Source organism: Arachis ipaensis, chromosome B06 (assembly GCF_000816755.2).
Source record: "Arachis ipaensis cultivar K30076 chromosome B06, Araip1.1, whole genome shotgun sequence".
NCBI classification, from domain to species: Eukaryota; Viridiplantae; Streptophyta; class Magnoliopsida; order Fabales; family Fabaceae; genus Arachis; species Arachis ipaensis.
Genome location: NC_029790.2, coordinates 33,139,753 through 33,163,088, shown reverse-complemented (window position 1 = coordinate 33,163,088; position 23,336 = coordinate 33,139,753). Strand labels below are relative to the sequence as shown.

Genomic DNA, 23,336 nt, shown 5'->3' with positions numbered 1-23,336 from the left:
TCTCTCTTGCCCAGCATGATTTGCTGGTCCTTCTCTGGCATGGTTGTGAGCCTCTTCTTCATGGTGGTTTCTCCATATTCTCCTCCATGTTTGGTTCAAAATACTCCTCCTCTTCCTCAGCACCAACGACTCTCTTTCCTCTTGCTTCCTTCCTTAATCTAAGGAAGGTCTTCTCAGGTTCAGAATCAAAGGAAGTTGAAGCCCCGCTTCTTCTACCTGTCATACAACCAACAGAGCAAAAAACAGGAAAGGGAATTGATGGAGCAGTTACTCCTATTAGGGGTGCTGTTAGTGTTGAGTGATGCAATATATTAAACAGTTAGTGGGTTAGTGAACTGAATTGTAAAAAAAATGAAGATAACACCACAAACGGGTAAGGGGTAAAGGGAAGAAAATAGCTAAAACTGAAAGTAAATCACTCAAATGAAATTAAATCAGACAAAGAAAAATGCTCAATCTAGTTATCCACCAATTTAATCATTGTTGATACAAAATCAATCCCTGGCAACGGCGCCATAAACTTGATGCACGGAAACTTGTCTCTCAACAAATTTTTCTTCGGCAAGTATACCGAATTGTCGTCAAGTAAAAACTCACAATAGAGTAAGGTCGAATCCCACAGGGATTGATTGGTCAAGCAACTTTAATCAGAGGAATGTTCTAGTTGAGCTAAGCAGAAATTGAGTTGAGATTTGCAGAAAAGTAAATGGCGGGAAGTAAATAACAGAAAGTGTAATTGCTGGAAGTAAATGGCAGAATGTAAATGACGGAAAGTAAATTGCAGAATCTTAAACGGGGGTTTGGGGAAATGAACATAAAAGTAATTGGCAGAAAGTAAAGAGAATGGGTAAGATCAGAAATGGGGGATTCATTGGGCTCAGGAGATGTTGTATTCTCCGGATCAAGTTCATTCTCATCTCTTCCTCAATCAATGTATTCATTGATCTCCTTGCCAATCTTAAGTCATTGGATTCCAATTCCTTGGTAATTCAATCTCTCAAATCTTGATCAATAGCCAATTCCTTGGTCTAATTGCTCATGAGAAGAGATGAAGTATGGTCACTGATTATACCACATGTATTCCCAAATCAAAGTGTTGGTAGGATTATATGTCACTATATCCATCCAAACCCCAATTTGGTCCAACATGAGAAAGCATTTCTAGCATGATCTCTTCATTCCTCTTCCAAGGTTCCGAAGAGATCCAAGTATGAATAGCTTCTTTTCCAAGACAACTACCCAATTGGATAAAGATTGAAAGCCTTCTAGTAAAATCAAGAGAAAAGAAAGAAGAAGAATAATGAAAACTATTATTGATCCATCAAACTATAACAGAGCTCCCTAACCCGATGAAAAGGAGTTTAGTTGTTCATAGCTCTGGAAATGGAAGAAGATAAAGAAGAATGCATTGTTCAATTAACTAGAAATTATAGAGAAAGTAAAATATACAGAGTGTAGTTCTCCCAAAATGCCCAAAAGCTCCCTTACTAGTTCAAAACTACTCCTATATATACTACTCTTCTGATCTTCTAGTTGGCTCTTCAAGTCCTGGATATGGGCCTTCGGTCTTTAGTTGAAGCAGTTACAATCTTCAATGGGCTCAGCTTTGCTTGCAGAAAAAGTGTGAGTTAGGCATGGACGTTAGTTAGGACGTTAGTTGTGTTAACGTTAAGTGAAAATGTGGGTTCGAGAACGTTAGTGACGATCACCTTTTTTACTAACGTTCCAAACCAAAAACGATCCACGTTAACTTTAACATTAGTGGCACTAACGTGACCACTAACATTGCCTCTTGGTCCTTTGCAAACGTTATTGGCATTCACCTTTTCCAATAACGTTGCTAATTGCCTCTTTTCCCCGCGTTAAAGTTCACGTTAGTATAACTAACGTGACCCTTAACGTAGGCATGCCTAAGATTCGAGAGCGTTAGTGACACTTACCTTTGTCACTAATGCTCCAAACGCCCCTCCTTCCCACGTTAGAGTTCACGTTAATTAGATTAACGTGGCCACTAACATGGTGGTAATTGCCATCTCCAACGTTAGTGACAAAGGTGAGTGTCACTAACGTTGGCCTATCACTCCTTGATCCACGTTACCCTTCACATTAGTGGTCTTAACGTGACCACTAACGTGGGCAACGTTGGCCTAGTCCAACGTTAGTGACAAAGGTGAGTGTCACTAACGTTGGCAATTTCTTCCTCCTCCCACGTTAGAGTTCACGTTAATTAGATTAACGTGGCTCTTAATGTGGCTTATGTATGGCCTTTTGGAACGTTAGTGGTGTTCACTTTTACCACTAACGTTGGAGCTCCTCTTTTCTTTCCACGTTAGCTCCCACGTTAATGTAACTAACGTGGCAACTAACGTGGGCTATGATGGCTTTTGAAGGCGTTATTGGCGATCACTTTTCTCATTAACGCCACAAGCTTATGCCCATTCCACGTTGGTGGTCACGTTAATTAGACTAACGTGGCTACTAACGTGGCTCTTCCTTGCTTCCTTTGTCCTGAAATCAAGCAAATAAAGTGCATCAAAGCTCTATTCCAAGTCATGAGATCATGCATTATTCAATTTTTCATTCAATTCATGCATAATTCTCATGAAATCATGTAAAGTTCACAATGTTTGCTTGAAACAAGATGTAAGTGTATTTCTACCCAAAACTTGCTTATTTACTAAGAAAATGCATGAAACTACCCTAAAACAGTAAACAAAAGGTCAGTGAAACTGGTCAAAATGCCCTGGCATCAGCGTACGCGTGACTGACACGTACGCGTGACACGGAAAAACTCCAAATGACGCGAACACGTGACCCACGCGCACGCGTGTCGGACACCACATGCAGAAAATTGCAGAAGTCTCCCCCAACGATTTCTGGGTCCTTTTTCAGCCCAAATCCAAGCCCAAAAACACATAATAGAAGCCAGAGAATGGGGGAATCCATGTGGACAATTCATACAAGATTCATTATTCATAATTTTAAGTTTTAGATGTATTTCTCTAGAGAGAGAGGTTCTCTCCTCTCTCTTAGGTTTTAGAATTAGGATTTCTCTTAGTTTATGGTTATTTCTTCAATCCAGGTTCAATGTTCCCAACTTTAATTTTATGTTTCTCTTTTACTTTTAGTTACTCTAATGCTTTTACTTGTTAATTACTTATGTTGCCAAATTGGCTTATGAATCTTTCCATGTTAGATTTGAATATTCTATTTAATATAATTTGAGGTATTTCAGATTTATGATTGTTTTATTCTATTTATGATGCTTTCAATTTAATTTAGATTTTTCTCCCTTTGGTTTTGGTTAAGTAATTGGTAACACTTGAGTTATCAGACTCAGCAGTTGATTGAAAATTGGAATTCTCGCTGATTGATTTGGATCACTCTAAAGCTAGTCTTTCCACAGAAGTTGACTAGGACTTAAGGATCAAATTGATTGGTCCACTTGACTTTCCTTTATTTAGTAAGGGTTAACTAAGTGGGAGCGATAAACAATTCTCATCACACCTGATAAGGATAACTAGGATAGGATTTCCAGTTCTTATACCTTGCCAATAGTTTTCTTTATGATTATTAATTTATTTTTCTTGCCATTTAAATTATTTGTTCTCTATTTCAAAAACCCAAAAACGTACCTTTTTCCATAACCAATAATAAATCATACTTCCCTGCAATTCCTTGAGATACGACCCGAGGTTTAAATACTTCGGTTATAAATTTTATTGGGTTTTGTTACTTGTGACAACCAAAACTTTTGTACGAAAGGATTCTCTGTTGGTTTAGAAACTATACTTACAACGCGATTATTTTTATAAAATTCTTTACCGATAGAAAATTAGTTCGTCAAGCAGCATGGTCAGTATATACTGTAACCTTTTAACCAATCAAGTATTGTCTAAACTTATCAAATGCATATACAATTCCAAAAAGCTCTTTCTCAGTGGTGGTATAATTTTTCTGTGTTTCATTTAACACCTTGCTAGCATAATATATGACATGGTGCAGCTTGTCTTTCTTTTGCCCCAACACAGCACCAATTACAAAGTCACCTGCATCACACATAAGTTCAAAAGGTAGTTTCCAATCAGGGGGTGTGATAATTGGTGCTGTAATGAGTTTTCTCTTTAAAGCTTCAAAGGCATGCTTGCAACTGTCATAAAAAATGAAAGGGCTATCAATCATTAGCAAATTGCTCAATGGTTTTGCTATTTTTGAAAAATCTTTGATGAACCTCCTGTAAAAGCCAGCATGCCCAAGAAAACTCCTTACTGCTTTCACATTAATAGGTATAGGAAGCTTTTCAATGATTTCTATTTTAGCTTTATCAACTTCTATACCTTTGCTTGACACTTTATGCCCCAAGAACTATCCCTTCAGGAACCATGAAATGGCATTTCTCTCAATTCAATACCAGGTTAGTTTCTTGGCATCTTTTCAAAACAAGAGTTAAATGATGCAAGCAAGTGTTAAATGAATTGCCAAAGATAGAAAAGTCATCCATGAAGACTTCTAAAAACTTTTCTACCATATCAGAGAAAATGAAAAGCATACACCTTTGAAAGGTGGCTGGGGCATTGCATAGCCCAAATGGCATCCTTCTCTAGGCAAAAACTCCAAATGGACATGTGAAGGAAGTCTTTTCTTGATCCTTGGGATCCACCACTATTTGATTGTATCCAGAGTACCCATCCAAGAAGCAATAATAGGCATGGTCGGCCAATCTTTCCAGCATCTGGTCAATGAATGGGAGAGGAAAATGATCTTTCCTTGTAGCATCATTCAATCTTCTATAATCTATGCACATCCTCTATCCAGTCACTGTTCTGGTGGGGATTAACTCATTCTTCTCATTGGTGATGACTGTCATTCCTCCTTTTTTTGGTACAACTTGAACCGGACTCACCCATGAGCTGTCATAGATTGGAAAGATTATCCCGGCATTCCATAGCTTCATGACTTCTTTTTGAACCACCTCCTTCATGGCTGGGTTGAGCCTTCTTTGGGGTTGAACTATAGGTTTTAATTCTTCCTCCAACAGAATTTTATGCATACAAATGGCAGGGCTGATGCCTTTGATATCCTCAATTGTCCAACCCAAGGCTGTCTTGTAAGCTCTTAACACTTCAATCAACTTTGTTTCTTCTTCCATGTTCAATGAGGAGTTTATGGTTACTGGTAGGGCGTCTGCTTCTCCAAGAAACACGTATTTGAGGTGAGGAGGAAGAGGCTTCAACTCCTATTTTGGCGTCTCCTTTTCCTTGTCTTCAATGGAGATCTCTACTATTTTCTCTCCTTGTTCCTCCTGGTTGTCATCTTCCAGTAACTCCTCCTCCACTTCTTCTTTCTGTTGCTCATGACAATTAGCTTCTAACATCTCTTCTACCAGACTTTCTATCATATCCACCTTCATGTAGTTCTCTTGCTCAGGGGGATGTTGCATTGATTTGAAAACATTGATGATCATTTGCTCATTGTGCACCCTGAAGGTCATTTCTCCCTTTTCTACATCAATAGTAGCTCTTGCTGTAGCTAGAAATGGTCTTCCCAAGATAATTGAGTTATTTCCTTCCTCTTCTGTGTCCAAGATCACAAAGTCTGCAGGAAAGATAAACTCTCCAACCTTTACTAAGAGATTTTCCACAACTCTATTGGGTGTCTTGATTGATCTATCGGCCATCACCAGTGACATCCTGGTAGGTTTGATTTCTTCTATGACATGCTTTCTCATCATTGAGAGGGGCATCAAGTTGATATTGGCACCTAGATCGCAGAGAGCGTTCTCTAATGTCATCTTGCCTATGGTGCATGAAACCACAAAGCTCCCTGGATCTTTAAGCTTTGGTGGAATACCCTTTTGGATCACAACACTGAATTCTTCAGTGAGCATAATGGTCTCCTTCTCATGCCAGCTTCTCTTTTTGTTAATGAGCTCTTTCAAGAATTTTACATATAGAGGCATCTGCTCTAATACTTCAGCCAGGGGGATATTAATCTCCAACTTCTTGAAGACTTCAAGGAACTTGGGGAAGTGTTGATCCTTGGTTTCCTTATTGAACCTTTGAGGATATGGCAAGGGAGGTGTGAGAGCTTTCTCCACTTGCTTCTGTCCTTGAGATGGTTCTTCCATTACTTGCTTCTCTTTCCTTAGATTTTGTGGCTGGTCATCTTTCTCTTCAAGCTTCTCTTGAGCTTGTTTGCTTAGTACAGCTTCTTCCTTGTTGCTGGCTTCATCATGCTTGCTGCTAGCTTTGTCATTGTTCTTCGGCTTCTTATTATCTTCTTTGTCATTCACCAAAGTTTTCCCACTCCTTAGTTGTATAGCCTTGCATTCTTCCTTGGGATTTGGAATTGTGTCACTTGGGAGTGAGCTTGTTGGCTTTTCAATCACAGCTTGCTTGGACAATTGTCCAATTTGCCTTTCTAAGTTTCTTATTGAAGCTTCTTGATTCTTGCTTGTTATCTCTTGGTGCTTCATCATCTTTTCCATCCATATCTCCAAGTTGGATATCCTCTGAATGTCTTGTGATGTTTGTGGCTGGTTGTGAGATTTGAAGGTGGATGATAGGTGTTTTGGTTAGTGGTTGGGTTATTGGATGGATAGTAGCTGGAATTTGGGTAGTTGTTTTGGGGTTTTCTATATGGATTGGGGTTAGTGTTTTCCTGGTTGTGGTTCTGGTTGTTTCTTGAGTTGTTTTGGTTTGAATTTCTTTGCTATGGCTGCTGGTTTTGATTGTGGTTATCTCCCCATCTGAGATTTGGATGGTTCTTCCAGGATGGATTGTAGGTGTCACCATAAACTTCATTTTTGCCAGAGTCTTGGTTGTGCACATATTGAATTTGTTCCTGCTGTTGATCTTCCTGGTTTTCTTCATTTTGCCCCCATGTGGGTGATGGTTGGCTTGTATTCACTACTGCAACTTGGAGGCTATCAATCCTCTTAGCCATTTGCTCAAATTGTTGCTGGATTTGCTACTGCATCACCTTGTGTTGAGCTAGGATTGTATCCACTCCTTCCAACTCTAGTACTCCCTTTCTTTGAGCTGGTTGGCATTGCCTTTGATGAGAAAAGAAGTATTGATTGTTTGCCACCATATCAATGAGGTTTTGAGCCTCCTCTGTTGTCTTCATTAATTACAATGAGCCTCCTGCTGAGTGATCTAGTGCTTCTTGAGCCTTCAAAGTTAATCCTTCATAGAAGTTTTAAAGGATGTCCCATTCATTGAACATTTCAGGGGGACATTTTCTAATCAGGGCCTTGTATCTCTCCCATGCCTCATAGAGATATTTTGCATGCATTTGTGTGAAGGTTTGTACCTCTGTCTTTAATCTAATAATCCTTTGAGGTGGGTAGAACTTGGCTAAGAACTTGTTCACTAGATCCTCCCAGCTAGTGATGCTTCCTTGTGGGAAGGCTTCAAGCCATTGAGCAGCTTTGTCCCTCAATGAGAATGAAAACAGCAACAATTTGTATATGTCTGGATGAACACCATTGGACTTCACTGTGTCACAAATCCTCAGAAAGGTGGATAAGTGTTGGTTTGGATCCTCTAAAGGGCTTCCTCCATATGAGTAATTGTTTTGTACAAAGGTGATGAGTTGGGGCTTCAATTCAAAGTTATTTGCATTGACATTTGGGGTAAGGATGCTACTCCCACAATGCCTTGGATTAGCAAATGTATATGAAGCCAATACTCTCCATTGGGGTTGACCATTGTTGTTGGCCACTCCCACTGTTGGATTTGTTGGATTTGTTGAATGTTCCTCCATTTCTTGAAATTCTTCTTCAAAAGGTTCTTCTTCTCCAACAATTCTATTCCCTCTTGCTTCTCTTCTTATCCTTCGGAGAGTTCTTTCATCAGCCTCACAGAAGGTAGGGATCTCTCTCCTTGCCTCTGTCATACAAAAGCAAGAAACAAACAGACATAGAACCAGAAAATAATTCACTCTACTAATAGAGCAAAGTTAGTGTTAGCTTAAGCAAAAATTCAAACAGTTAATGTGCTTGTTAAAAACAAAGAAAGTAAACAAAAATAAAGAAAAAGTGCTTAATCTAGACCATCACCTTACTTAATCATTGTCAATCTAGATCAATCCCCGGCAACAGCGCCAAAAACTTGATGGGATGGAAATGAAATTCCAACACCTAAACTCACCGGCAAGTGTACCGGTCGCATCAAGTAGTAATTACTCACATGAGTGAGGTCGATCCCACAGGGATTGATGGATTGAGCAATTTTAGTTAGATGATTAGTTTAGTTAAGCAAACAATTGATGATTTGAGTGAATTGTAACCAACAGAAGCTAAATTACATGAAACTAAAAGGGAGAGGGAGAATTGACAGAAAACTAAAGTGCAGAAGATTAAATTGCTTGAAACTTAAAGTGCAAGTAATGTAAATGACTGAAACTTAAATTGTAAGAAATGTAAATAGCTGAAGCTTAGAGTGCAAGAAATGTAAATTACTTGAATAGTAAAGGAATGTGGGGTACTGGGATGCAGAATTTAATAATAGAAAGTAAAGAAGATGAAGTAAGTGCAGTAGATCTAAATGGAAATGGAAAATTTCTTGAAGAATAAGACAGAAAGTAAACTCAGCTCAATTGTAAAAGTTAGGAAAGAAATTCAAGAACTCAGGGGCTCAATGAGACTAGAAAACAGGTCTAGATCTCAATTTCTTCCTTGATCAAGCAAAAAACAATTTGCAGAAGAAATGTAAATGGAACAATAAAGAAAACTTATATCCAATTCTTAGAACAATTGAGAAGAGAGGTAAAAGATGATTCTCAAACTTAGAATCAGTGAAGCTCTTCAATCTCAATTCAAATTCCAAGAACAGATAGCAAGAGTTGCAGAAGAAATGAAAATGAAGACAGAAAGCTCAATCAAATTCCCAATCCTTAGAATTATGCAAAAGAAAACAAAGAGGAATTGCAGATCAAAGATTGAAACAGAATTCCTTTAATCTCAATCCGAAATTCAGAAACCAAAAGTAAGTAATGCAAAAGTAAGAACAAAGAGGAGAGAACTCAGCTCTTAATCCCAATTCCCCAATTCCAAGCTAAAATGTAAAAGTGAGCTAAAAATAACACTAAAAATAAAAGAAGGTTCAAAAGTAAAAGTAAAGGTCCTCTCTAAATCAAACTAAGTCCTATTTATACCCTTTCTATCTTTGATCTTCAGAATTTGGAGTGGGCTTTTCAAGTTGGTGAAGAATTAGATCCAAATTGTTTTTTGAATTAAAATTGGAACCATGGTGCACCTCCAGGGAACCGCTCGGTTAGCTTCACCAATGGAGCGCTCAATCCTTGGCCCAGGTTCGTCTCGTGCATGGCTCCAGGGAAGCGCTCAGTTAAGTAAGGTAACTGAGCGCCCCATGTCTTGTTCCAGGCTTGTTTTGTCTCGTGCCAAGCTTCCTTGTGTGCCTTCATAGCGCTCAGTTAGAAATCTTAACTCAACGCCCTTTGGATTTGGTGAGAAGCTCCCTTTTCGAATCCTTGCTGAGCCAATTTTTGGAGCAAATCTTGCAATGTATGGTGCTCAGTGAAAGAAGTTAACTCAGCGCCCTTTGCTTGTGGAGAGGATTCCCACTTCGAACCCTGCTAAATCCATTTTGTGCATTTCCTTTGTGAAGAGTTGTAGCGCTCCTTCCTTGCCAGCATGGGTTCGAAACTTGGCTAGCTCCTTTTGCCAATTTCTTTTGTGGAGTAGCGCTTCCTCTTATGCCTCATGATGAATGTATACATGCATTGAATAATTGTTGATTGTTAGATGAAAAATAAATCATAGAAAGCATGATTAGAAGAGAAAATTTATACGCTGATGAGAGGATAATTTATACGCTTTTTGGCATTGTTTTTAGTATGTTTTTAGTATATTTTAGTTAGTTTTTATTATGTTTTTATTAGTTTTTAAATAAAAAACACTTTTCTGGAATTTACTATGAGTTTGTGTGTTTTTCTGTGATTTCAGGTATTTTCTGGATGAAATTGAGGGACCTGAGCAAAAATCTGATTCAGAGGCTGAAAAAGGACTGCAGATGCTGTTGGATTCTGACCTCCCTGCACTCAAAGTGGATTTTCTAGAGCTACAGAAGCCCAATTGGTGCGCTCTTAATTGCGTTGGAAAGTAGACATCCTGGGCTTTCCAGCAATATATAATAGTTCATACTTTGCTCGATATTTGATGGCCCAAACAGGCATTCCAAGTCAGTTCAAGAATTCTAGCGTTTAACTCCAGAACTGGCACAAAAGCTGGAGTTAAACGCCCAAACTGGCATAAAAGCTGGCGTTTAACTCCAGGAAATGTCTCTACACCTGAAAGCTTCAATGCTCAGCCCAAGCACACACCAAGTGGGCCCCGGAAGTGGAATTTTACAATAAACACCCTAGCTTACTCATTTTCTGTAAGCCTAGGTCACTAGTTTACTATAAATACTACTTTCAGTGATTCATATTGTACCTCATGACACTTTACACGTTTCTTATTATATTCTCTACGGCATGAGTCTCTAAACCCCATTGTTGGGGGTGAGGAGCTCTGCTATTCTTCATGAATTAATGCAATTACTACTGTTTTCCATTCTATTACGCTTGCTTCCATTCTAAGATATTCATTCGCACTTCAACTTGATGAATGTGATGATCCGTGACACTCATCATCATTCTCACCTATGAACGCGTGCGTGACAACCACCTCCGTTCTACCTTAGATTGAATGCATATCTCTTGGCCTCATGATTCAAATCAGAGTCTTCGTGGTATAAGCTAGAATCATTGACGGTCATTCCTGAGATCCGGAACGTCTAAACCTTGTCTGTGGTATTCTGAGTAGGATCTGAGAAGGGATGACTGTGATGAGCTTTAAACTCGCGAGTGTTGGGCGTAGTGACAGACGCAAAAGGATCAATGGATCCTATTCCGACATGATCGAGAACCGACAGATGATTAGCCGTGCGGTGACAGCGCATTTGGAACATTTTCACTGAGAGGACGGGATGTAGCTATTGACAACGATTATGCCCAACATAAAGCTTGCCATGGAAGGAGTCTTGCATGCATGAAGAAGAAGACAGTAGGAAAGCAGAGGTTCAGAAGACAAAGCATCTCCAAAGCCTCAACATGTTCTCCATTACTGCATAACAAGTATTTATTTCATGTTCTTTTACTTTTTACAATTAAATCTGAGAATTACTGATATCCTGACTAAGAGTTACAAGATAACCATAGCTTGCTTCAAGCCGAAAATCTCCGTGGGATCGACCCTTACTCACGTAAGGTATTACTTGGACGACCCAGTGCACTTGCTGGTTAGTTGTGCGGAGTTACAAAAGTGTGATTGTAATTTCGTGCACCATCGACCCTATACAGCAGAGCGACTAGAGCAGATACACTTCCGGTGAGGGTTCAATGCTCAATTTCTTGTTCCCGGCTTTCATGAGCTTTCTTCTTGCAAGTCTATTTGAACTTCATTTTGATATTTGAATTGATAGGATTCATGAATCATCATATGATCTTAGCCCTACTTGTTCATACATGCTCTTGGAGATTGATTTGATTTTGACCAAGTAGGTAGAATCATTTTGCATTTAGTTGCATTCATATAGATAGGTGCATATAGTTTATTTGCATTGAATAAATGTTCATACCCCTTTTCTTGTCCTTCTTTATTCTTAACATGAGGACATGCTTGGTTTAAGTGTGGGGAGGTTTGATAAACCCCAATTTTGTGGTTTATCTTATGCTTAATTTAGGAGATTTTATCAACTTTTCTCACATTTATTTAATGAAATAGCATGGTTTTGTAATTCTCCCTTAATTTGTGCTTAGGTGTGAAAACATGCTTTTTAGGCCCTTAAATTGGTGATTTTAATTCACTTTAAATTCCATTCGATGCCTTGATGTGTTTGTTGAGTGATTTTATGTTCATAAGGCAAGTATTGGATGGAAGAAATGAAGAGAAAAGCGTGAAAAGTGGGAGAACTCATGAAGAAATGAAGGAATCGCAAAGCCATCAATCCTGACCTCTTCACACTCGATCGATCATAACTTGAGCTACAAAGGTTCAAATGAGGTTTTAGTTGCGTTGAAAAGTTAACATCTGGGGCTTCAAAATGATATAAAATTTGTCATAGTTGCCTAGCGTTTAGAGACACGTACACGTGCATCACGCGCACGCATCGCAGGACCAGCGTGGACCATTTTGGGCATAACGTGGCCAGCGATTTCTGAATCATTTTGGGCTCAATCCAACTCATTTCTGGTGCTATTGAACCCAAATATTGAAGGGAGAATGAACCAAGTAATCATAGTTGGAGTTTTGCATCATGTTGTAGGTTAGAATTCTAGAGAGAGAAGCTCTCCCTTCTCTCTAGAATTTAGGGTAGTATAGGTTTAATTTTCTTAAATCCAATCTTCGATTCTAGTTTTGATTTAGTCTTCCCTTTTAATTTCTTGTTATTACATCTTTGTTCTTCTAGTTTTACTTGTCATTTCTTATTTTGCTCTCTTTAATGTTGATGAACCATTGTTGGATCTTGATTTCTTTTAATGCAATTTTATGTTTCCATGTCCCTTTTATATTGATCTTGATTGTTATTATTGATTTCTTGCTTATGTTAGTTGTGAGTTTCTTTAATTCTTGCATTTTGTGATGTTTACTTTTCTTGCACACTAGGTGTTTGATAAAATGTTTCCATTAGTTTTTGAGTAGTTTCCTTTACTCTTGGCCTAGGCTAAGGGAATTGGGTGACCTTGAGTCATTGGGTCTCATTGAATTGGTGATTTGAGAACCCTTAGTGGTCAATTTGATAACCATTGACTCTAGCCTACTACTAAGTTAATTAGTAGCTAGGTTACGACTTGTGGATTGATGTGATCAAGCCTATTTTACGTACTTCAAGCTTAGGAGTAGATATTACGTACTTAAAGCTTTTGGAGGTAGACTTAATAGGTTGGCCTCTCATAATTATCAATGTATGGTTTGTAGACAAGGATGGTGATCTCAATTATCTATGTCTAGCCAAGAGTACTTTTCCTTTATTTTATTAGTTCTTGACATTTTACTTTCTTGTCATTTATTTTTCTTCCTAATTACCAAATCAAACCCCCTCATTCCTTCATAGCCAATAATTGATCACTTCATTGCAATTCCTTGTGAGACGACCCGAGGTTTAAATACTTCGGTTAATTTTTATTGGGGTTTATTGGGGTTTGTACTTGTAACAACCAAATTTTTGCACGTGAGGATTGTTTGTTGGTTTAGAACTATACTTGCAACGAGAATTCAATAGTGAAATTCTAAACCATACAACAATCCGAGCATTAAAATGGCGTCGTTGCCGGGGAATTGCAATGGTGCTATGTTATTGGCTATTGTGAATATGTGAATATGTTTGTCTTTTTCTTATTTGTTAGTTTTTGTTAGGCCTTGGACTTGTTGCTTATTCTTTGTGGATTTTTTTTATTTGATATTATGAATTCTCATCCTTACTTTGGCTATGAGTTTGGCTCAAATTATGTTGTAGGGAATGGGAACTACAATGGTAACATGCATCAAGGATGGAACAATCAAATATGGGAGGAGCCTCAAGGGATTGATCAACCTTCTTGGCAACAACAACCTCCGGTTCTTTATAGGTATAATTCCACCCCTAATGCATATCAATCTAATGGATGTGGTGATCCTTATTGTAGTTGTCAACAACCACCACCACATGCCTATGAACCACCCCCTCAACCTAATTTTGAACCACCTTACTCACAAGCCCCCTACCACCAAACACCTCATTATGACCCTAATCCTTATCCACTATACCAACAACCTTATGAGCCATATGAACCATACATGGAACCACCACCATTCCAATACAATTACTCTCAAGAACCACCTCAATATACACCACCTCCATACCCTTACCAAGATGAACCAACTTCTAAATATGAATCCTCCCTCCCATACAATGAATCCTCTCTTCTCCCACTACCTCCAAGGGATGACTATCTCCAAGGATTTATTAGCTCCTACCTCCAAAGGCAAGGAGAGATGCAAAAGGAGTTCAAGGAGTTAGAAGCCAAGATTGCCACTGTGGCAGAAGCCGTTCGCAACATGGTCTCCTCCTGCCTAAGCTTACACAATCAAGGCACTCCCATTGTTGGATGTGGAGAAGCAATCAAGGAGCATAATGAGGGAGTGAGTTTAGAGCTTCAAGGTGTAGAAGAGGAGTGGAAGCAAGAATTGTCACAAGGGGAGGAAGTTGATGAAATTGGGCCAGAAGAAGTGGTTGAAGACCTAGGAGATGTTGGAAATCCATGGGGATGTGGAATCATAGAGCCCTCTTCCAAGAAGCTTGACATTGATGTTGAGGAGGGTGTACAACCTCCAAGACATATCATGGTTAAAGACTTTGAAGAGGTTAACCAAGAGATGGATTCAATCATTAAGGAATTCTTATGTACAATTGAATCTTCCCCCATTGGGCTTGACATGGAGATTAAAGAAGAAGATACTTCACCTCCCATACCCTTGGTAAGCGATGAAAAAGAAATTGAATTGGAAGAAAGCTACCAAGAGGAAGGGGTTGAATGTGAAGAAACTTGCCTAGAGGTGAAAGTTTACAAGGAAGAACACAACGGAGTAGAGCTTACAAGATTATTGGAAACACCTCTCCCCAAACCATCACCATCTATTCTTTCATTCAAGTGCGTAAATCTCTCATCTCTATGCTTTATTATCCCACTTGAATATGGTTTGCTTGAGACGGATGGGCAACTTAGAGTTCTTTGTGGCTTTAGGAGCAAAAGGGAGATGGTTAGTGGTTGGAAACATCACTCTAAAATCATGAGGGTAGCATGCTCAAAGTTTAATACCAATGGTTGGTGTAGAACCAAACTGCATGAGTCTAGGAGAATGTTTGGATGTTTAATTGAGAATTCACAAGCCTTGTCACCCAGATTTAACTATGGTAGTCAACAAGACGATGGGTGCAAGAACAAGGTTTGGGACCCCAGAATTCATTTCAACAATCAAAACTCTTGAGGCCTTGTCATTTACTTAAGCTTACTTGAAGGCCTTGTGCGCCCAATTTGGGATCCCAGAGGCTATTGGAAATGCAAGCATTAGTGGGGATTCAAGGAAGAGTTCAAGCATAAGCCACCATAGCAAGGATTCTACCAAATGTCCAACTTAAGGACTTAAAAAAAAGTGCTATGTGGGAGGCAACCCACCATGGTAAACTCTTTCCATTCTCTTGTAGATATAATAAATGAATGAATTGAGTTGCCATTGTAGATAGTTTTTCTTATTTTCTATACTCTTATACATTTTTCTTTTATTGATAGGTTGCTTGTTAAATTCATGTTTTGATTAGAGTAGTTGTTGTTAAATTGTATTTTGCTTGAGGTGTAAGTTTTGTTTGTTTTGTATTTGAAAATTTTTCAAAAACTAAAAAGACTTGTTGTTAAATTTGATTTTTGATTCTTTTAGAATGCTTGTAGATTAGAAGAGTGCCCTATTTTTGTTCTAAGTTTTTTTAAAAAAAAAAAAAGGGGGCAGACACGCGTATGCATACACCACGCGTACGCATCGATGCGTCAGTACAGCGCCCATACTTTTTCCCGAGAGTTATGCCAACTTAGTGCCAGAATTGTGCCTTAGGCAAAATTCTCATCCCACGCGTACCCGTGTATCACGTGGACGCGTCGGTTCACACTCTCTCCATATACGCATACGTGTGCATGACACCTACGGGTCGCTTGTCTACCCTGCCACCCACGCACACGCGTGGGCGACGCTTACGCGTTGCCTTCCGCGCCCTGTTTTCCCCTGTTTCTCCCATGTTTTCTATTCCATTCTTCTCCTCTTTTCTTTCTTCTTTCTTTCTTCTTTCTTCTTCCTTTCTTACTTTCTCTCTTCCTCTCTTTTCAATTTTCCACTTCTCATTTTTTTTCTTAATTTTCATTTTCTTTCATATGTTGCATTTGCATATTATCATCCATTGAATTTTAATTTTGTTCTTATAACTTGTTTTTAGTTTCTTTTCTAAATTTCTTATTTTAATAATGGTGTTGAATTCTTTTACTTAATTGTTGAGAATTTCTTGGTAAATCTTGGTGCTTCGTGACTTGTTTGGCATTAATTGTAATATTTGCTCTACACATAAGATTAGTGCTTTGGTCCTTCCTAACTCGTGATCCCTTGTTTTTGTACATTATTGTCATTGTGTTAGGATAGGGCCAAATACTCTCATGCTTATCCCTAATCTTGTTTGTGTCAATTTCTGTTTGAACTTCATCAACATGCTCTTCATGCTTTGACTTTACTCTTGCATCAAGTGTAGTGATATGCCTTAGCTTATATTGCTTTCCCACTCACATGCGTAGCTAACATGTAGTGAGAACCTTACTCTTATTTGGCATTAGCCCCCGTCTATGTTCTATTGCTTTGATATATTTGTTGTAGGCTTAATTTTCCTTCTTTTTCTTTCCTTTTAGGATGGCCACCAAGAGGAAAAGGAAAAGCTTCTAAATGGAGGCAACAAACAAGTCATCCGCATAACCTTTTGAAGAAGCTCAACAAGTTATAGCAACCCGTCCACCTTGCTCTTCTTTGCATGCACCGAGGATGGTGCAAATTTTTAAGTGTGGGGAGGTCGTCCGACCGATCTCCATGGGTAACAACTTCCTTTCTCAACACCAAAATTTTTTTTCTTAATTTCTTTGTTAGTTAGTTGTTGCATTGCATGATAGGTTGCATGTTAGTTATAATTTGTATATATTCTATCATTTCTTTTTATGTTAGGACAACTTGGTTAGGTGAGACAGTGGTCTTGACTAAAGAATGTAGTGCCATCATTCAGAATAACTTGCCAAGGAAGATGCTGGATCCAGGGAGCTTTCAAATTCTATGTACCATTGGGAGCACCACCTTTGAGAAAGTCCTATGTGATTTGGGGGCAAGCATAAATCTAATTCCCTTATCTGTGATGAAGAAGTTGAAAATCCAAGAGGCACAACCCACAAGGATAGCATTACAAATGGCAGACAAATCTCTATGGCCTGCCTATGGACTAGTGGAGAATATCTTGGTCAAAGTGGGTAAGTTCTTCCTTCGAGCATATTTTGTGATTCTTGACACAGGGGAGGATGAGAATGCCTCTATAATTCTAGGAAGACCATTCCTAGCCACTGGGAGAGCTCTAATTGATGTAGAAGAAGGTGAATTAGTGCTTAGAGTGCATAATGAGCAACTAGTCTTTTATGTCTTCAAGGATATACATTCAGCAGGTGAAGAAGAGAGGTGCATGCATACTGAGCTTATTGATCCAAACCTTCAAGAAACCCCTGATGATGCACAGCAGAATTTGCAGCTCAAACCTCCTTTGGTGACAACCAATAAAATTCCTCCTAACATCAAACCTAAGTTTGGTGTCGGGAATGCATCATCCACCAAGGAGGAGGTCCCCAAAAAGAAGAAAGTACCCAGGGGATGGAGAAACAAAAAGATCACACTGAAGGTTTCTCCCCAGGAATGAAGGTGGTGTTGACTAGCAATCCAGTGTGGACTTATTGAGTAAACAGAATCCTCTCTCTGGAACATATTGAGCTACATTATGGGGACACAGGAAAGAAATTCACAGTGAGGAGTGAAGAGTTGAGCCCTTATGATCCTCCTCCTTAGAGGAGCTGACCGTCAAGCTAGTGACGGTAAAGAAGCGCTTGTCGGGAGGCAACCCGATAATTTCGTATCCTTAGTTATTCTTCTGTTGCATTGATTATATTATTTGTTTGATTTTTATTGAGTTTTTACTGTTTTCCTTTGTTTTACTTGTGTTTTGATCATGCAGAATTTTTACAACAGGAACCAGACACTTAAAAATATTTTGGAACACTCTGGAGAAGGTTGAGTCTGCTATTTCCACGCTGAACTTGGAATTTTCCAAGTTCAGCGTGGCATGTGCGTGAAAACTGGAAGGGAGCCTCTGCGAAGTCCATGCTGAACTTGGAAAATCCCAAGTTCAGTGTGGCAAACAACGTAATTGGTGTGTCTTTGATGAAGGCCCACGCTGAACTTGGAATTTTCCAAGTTCAGCGTGGAGAACGACGTAATTAACGTGAATCAAAGCCAGACTCCATTCTGAACATAGAATTTCCCAAGTTCAGCGTGGATGCATGCGTACAAAGAGATTGCATTCGGGGGTGTTGGCGCTGAACTTGAAATCCACCAAGTTCAGCGTGGATTCAGTCAACGTGATATATACTTATTGAAACCCCATCAAATCTGCACCCAATCCCTTGATTGTTGGTCCCTAGCCCCTACTGATTCCTTTTCCTTTTCTTCTTACTTCACCTACCCCTTTTCCATAATCTTGGCCCCCATCCTTGGCAAGTTATTCTGAATGATGGCACTACATTCCTTAGTCAGGACCACTGTCTCATCTCCCTTTAAAGGCTTCTTCTTTGACAACAACTCCTTCATGAATTTGACATAGAGAGGTATTTGCTCCAAAACCTCAGTAAAAGGAATATTTATTTGTAATTTTCTGAAGACTTCCAAGAACTTTGAAAACTACTTGTCCGTGGTCTCCTTTTGAAGTCTCTGAGGATATGGCATTTTAGGCTTGTACTCAGGAGCCTTTGGTAATGTAGGATAAGTGTCAAGAGAGTCTGGGAATGGTTGTCTGCACGCTTTGGACGGACGTGCTCTACTTCTTCCTTCTTCTCCTCTGGAGCTACTTTTTCAACTAGCTCCTCATTAACTTGTGCTTCTGTACTTGCCACTTGTCCACTTATCAAGGTGATAGCCTTGCATTCCTCTCTTGGATTTGGAATTGTGTTACCAGGAAGGCTATTAGTGGTCCTCTGATCAATTTCATTAACTTTTGTGGCTAATTGACCCATCTGAATCTCTAAGTTCTTGATTGATGCTCTGGTTTCCTATCTAAAAGTTGCCAATATTACTTCCAAATCATTGTTCTTCTGGGGCTGAGAAGTTGCTTGCTGAGATGACTGAAACTGGTGGTTATTAAAACTATTCAGTTGAAAACCACCCTGAGAATTATTATTAAAATTCTGTGGCCTCTGAGGTTGGTCTCTCCACCCAAAATTTGGGTGATTTCTCCACCCCTGACTGTAGGTCTTAGAATAGGGATAATTATTGGAATTTCTAGGAGTACTCCCCATGTAATTGACCTGTTCAGAAGAAAATTGAGCATACTTATAATTTTCATTTTGCATAAAATTACCTGTCATGTCATAAGAGGCTTCTTGGGGCGCATTCTGAGTGTTGATAGCTGAAACTTGCATTCCACTCAACCGTTAAGTAATCAGATTTATTTGCTAAGATAAAAGCTTGTTCTGAGCAAGAAGAGCATTAACAGCTTCCACTTCTAACACGTCTCTCTTCTGAGAAGTTTCAGAGTGCAAGGGATTTCTGTTGGAGGAATATAAGTATTGGTTGTTAGCAACCAACTCAATAAGCTCAATAGTCTCCTCTTGTGTCTTCTTCATGTGCAAAGAACCACCTGCAGAATTATCCAAGCGCATCTTGGACATCTCACATAAGCCCTCATAAAAGATATCCAACTGAGTCCATCTAGAGAACATGTCCGGAGGGCATTGCCTAGTCAGTAGTTTGAATCTCTCCCAGGCTTCATAAAGGGTCTCACCCTCTTTCTGTCTGAAAGTTTGAACCTCCACCCTTAGCTTAGTAAGCTTTTGTGGTGGGAAAAATTTAGTCAGAAATCCAGTGACAACCTTATCCCAAGTATCCAGACTCTCCTTGGGTTGAGAATCTAACCACAGTTTTGCTCTATCCCTAACAGCAAATGGGAATAGCATGAGTTTGTACACCTCAAGGTTCACTCCATTGGTCTTCACAGTGTCACAAATCTGCAGAAAATTAGAAATAAACTGATTTGGGTCTTCTTGAGGAAGTCCATGATACTGACAATTTTGTTGCACAAGAGTAACTAGCTGTGGTTTCAGTTCAAAGTTGTTTGCAGCTATAGGCGACACCACAATACTTTTCCCATAAAGATCTGCATTGGGAGCAGTGTATGAGCCAAGCATTCTTCTGGGTTCTTCATTCCCAATTGGATTTGCCACGTTGGCATTAACAGCATTATTATGATCCATAGTGGACTCTGCAGCCTTGTAAAGTCTTGCTTGTTGCAAACGCCGCCTCAAAGTCCTTTCAGGTTCAGGATCAAAGTCTAAAAGAGGCTCCTTGTCTCTGTTCCTATTCATAAACAAACAGAAAATAAGAAAAAAATGGGAATCTCTACGTCAGAGTGCAGAGAATTCTCATTGAGGTAACCTGTGTAAAAGAAATAAAATAAAAAAACTACTATATGATTAAAGCCGAAAATCTTCAAAAATTAAAAAAAATAAACATGAAAATTAAAATAAAAATAACTAGGTAACACCAAACTTAATTTCAGAAATTAAGGAAAAATATTAGTGCTATTATATATTTTTTTTCGAAAATACTAAAGCAAAGTTTAATTAAAATTAAAACTAAAGCGCCTAATCTAAGCAATCAAACAACTAGTAGTTGTCAATCACAATCAATCCTCGACAACGGCGCCAAAAACTTGGTGCAAAATTTATAACCACAAACTAATCGGCAAGTGACCGGGTCATACCAAGTAATATCTCAGGTGAGTGAGGGTCGATCCCACGAGGATTGATGGATCAAGCAACAATGATTGAGTGATTGGCTTAGTCAGACAAACAGAAAATGGTGTTTGAAGGTTCAAAAGCATTAACAATAAATTCAGAATATCAGAAAGCAAGCAGTAAACAAAGTTGTGAATAATATATGGAGAAACAGTTAAGGCTTCAGAGTTATCTATTTTCCAGATTGATTTTTCTTACTAACTATTTTAATCATGCAAGATTTAATTCATGGCAAAATATATGTGACTAAACCCTAATTCCTTAGACCTTTTTAGTCTCCTCTAAAATTCATCAACCGCCAATTCCTTGGTCACTTAATTCCAATTAGAGGGTGAAGTTCAATTCTAGTTTATATGACACAGAAATCCTAATTACCCAAATATAAGAGGATTATATGTCACGTATCCTGTTAAGTACAGATAATTAGAAATTTAGGAGAATATGTTTTCAAGCTATTGTTCAAGTAAATAGCTTTTCCAAGTTATACAAGAACTCAATTAGAACAAGGGTCATACTTCTGTTCCACCCAAATTCATAAGATAAAGAACGAAAATAATTCTTGAATTAAAAATCAGTACATGAATTAAAATAGAAAAATAATAGTATCAATCCATACAATAGTCAGAGCTCCTAACCTTAACAGTGGAGGTTTAGTTGTTCATGGTTCAGAGAGAAAAACTAGGATTCATAAAATTGTCAATTGCGGAATGAGGTCGAAGAGAAGAGAGAGGAGCCCGAAGGGCTGATTCTTTTCCCTTTTATATCTAATCCTAATTAATGTAAAATATATTTCCTAAAACTAAAATAATATCTTTTCCTAATTATAAAAATAATAAATTTTAATAAAAAATTAATTAAATTCTGCGTGTAGCCCTTGGAAAAAGATTGGGGACCACTAGTATTATTAGGATCCATGCTGAACTTGGAAATTCCCAAGTTCAGCGTGGAGGAGGTAGTGGCGTTTTGTTTGAGTCCTTTTTAGCCCACGCTGAACTTGGAAATTCCCAAGTTCAGCGTGGGGACATGCGTGCTTCCTCCCTTGTGATTGAATTCCACGCTGAACTTGGAGTGGAGAAGGTCGAATTGCCTGGATTGAGGATTAGTTCCACGTTGAACTAGAAAAATCCCAAGTTCAGCGTGGAGTGGTCAGCAATAATTCTTCGTTTTATCCATTCTCTAGCCTTTGCTTAAATTCCACGAAATCCGTCCAAAATGCTACCTGAAATAAACAAAATTGCACACAACTCAAAGTAGCATTCATAGTGGCTAAAATGTATTAATTCTTGACAAAACTTAACAATTCAAGTGCAAATTCACAAGGAAAAGGTAGATAAGATGCTCACGCATCATTAGGGTGATGATTTCTTTTCCAAGAAACTGTTTTTAGGGCACCCTACCAATTTGGAAAATTTTTTGTGTTGAACTTGCTTGAAGAATGTATTTTGGAACATGGTTTTTGAGCTAAGAACACAAGTATGTGAGTTCTGAGCCTAATTGTGTGGTTACATCATATAACCACTTATTTTTATTCTTGTGTGCATTATTCTCTTTCTATGATTGTAATTTTTGATTTGTTTGATTCTATATGTCCATTGTTCCATGTATACATGCATTTATATGATTGAGGCTATCATTTCATTTAGCTCACTTACCCAAATAGCCTACCTTTTATCAAATAATTGTTAGCCAATTTTGAGCCTATTTAATCCCTTTTGTTCTTAATTGTAGCACATCATTACCCCTAAGTGAAAAATAATAAACGTCCTTAATTTGGATCTTTGATTAGCTTAGGCTAGTGAGGGTGTGTATCATTTGGGTATGGGAAATTTGGGACATTGGTTGAGATAAAAGTGTATTTTTGTATTTTTGTTGAAGATTTTTGGGAATTGGGTACATGCTTATGCATTAAATATGTAAAACCACATGCATTGATACATTTGTATATACTTTTGAAAAAAAAATGTGTGAAAAAAAATGTAGAAAAAAATAGAAAAAATAAAAAAAACAAAAATATATAGAAAAAAATGCAATAAAAAGGGGACAAAAATGCCCCAAAGTAAATAATAATAACAATGCATATGGAATGTGAATTAAAGAGAATGCATGAGTATGTGGAAAAATTAGGAATCATGGGTAGCTAGTTATTGGGTTAGAATTGTATAGTTTGTCATATGTGTTTAGTGAGAGCTTAGGTTAATCAAAGATTCAAATTTCAAGCTCACTTGACCATATACATCCCTACCTTTACCCTAGCCCCATTACAACCTATGAATAAGTCATCATGATGAATGTATGCATGCATTGAATAATTGTTGATTGTAAGATGAAAAATAAATCATGGAAAGCATGATTAGAAGAGAATTGAGTGATTGACCCTATACACTAGAGCGACTAGAGCGGATACACTTCCGGTGAGGGTTCGATGCTCAATTCCTTGTTCCCGGCTTTCATGTGCTTTCTTCTTGCAAGTCTATTTGAACTTCATTTTGATATTTGAATTAGTAGGATTCATGAATCATCATATGATATTAGCCCTACTTGTTCATACATGCTCTTGGAGATTGATTTGCTTTTGACCAAGTAGGTAGAATCATTTTGCATTTAGTTGCATTCATACAGATAGGTGCATATAGTTTATTTGCATTGAATAAATGTTCATACCC

General features: G+C 38.3%; 1 long non-coding RNA gene across 2 annotated transcripts in view; it reads left to right on the top strand.

Annotated features, from left to right (window-relative positions):
* LOC107646822 overlaps window positions 1–16,669 on the top strand; it is a 60,673-nt gene extending 44,004 nt beyond the window's left edge. For both annotated transcript variants that reach the window (XR_002348672.1, XR_002348666.1), the window contains one exon: window positions 16,489–16,669. This is a non-coding gene — a long non-coding RNA (uncharacterized LOC107646822). The remainder of the gene's footprint in view (window positions 1–16,488) is intronic.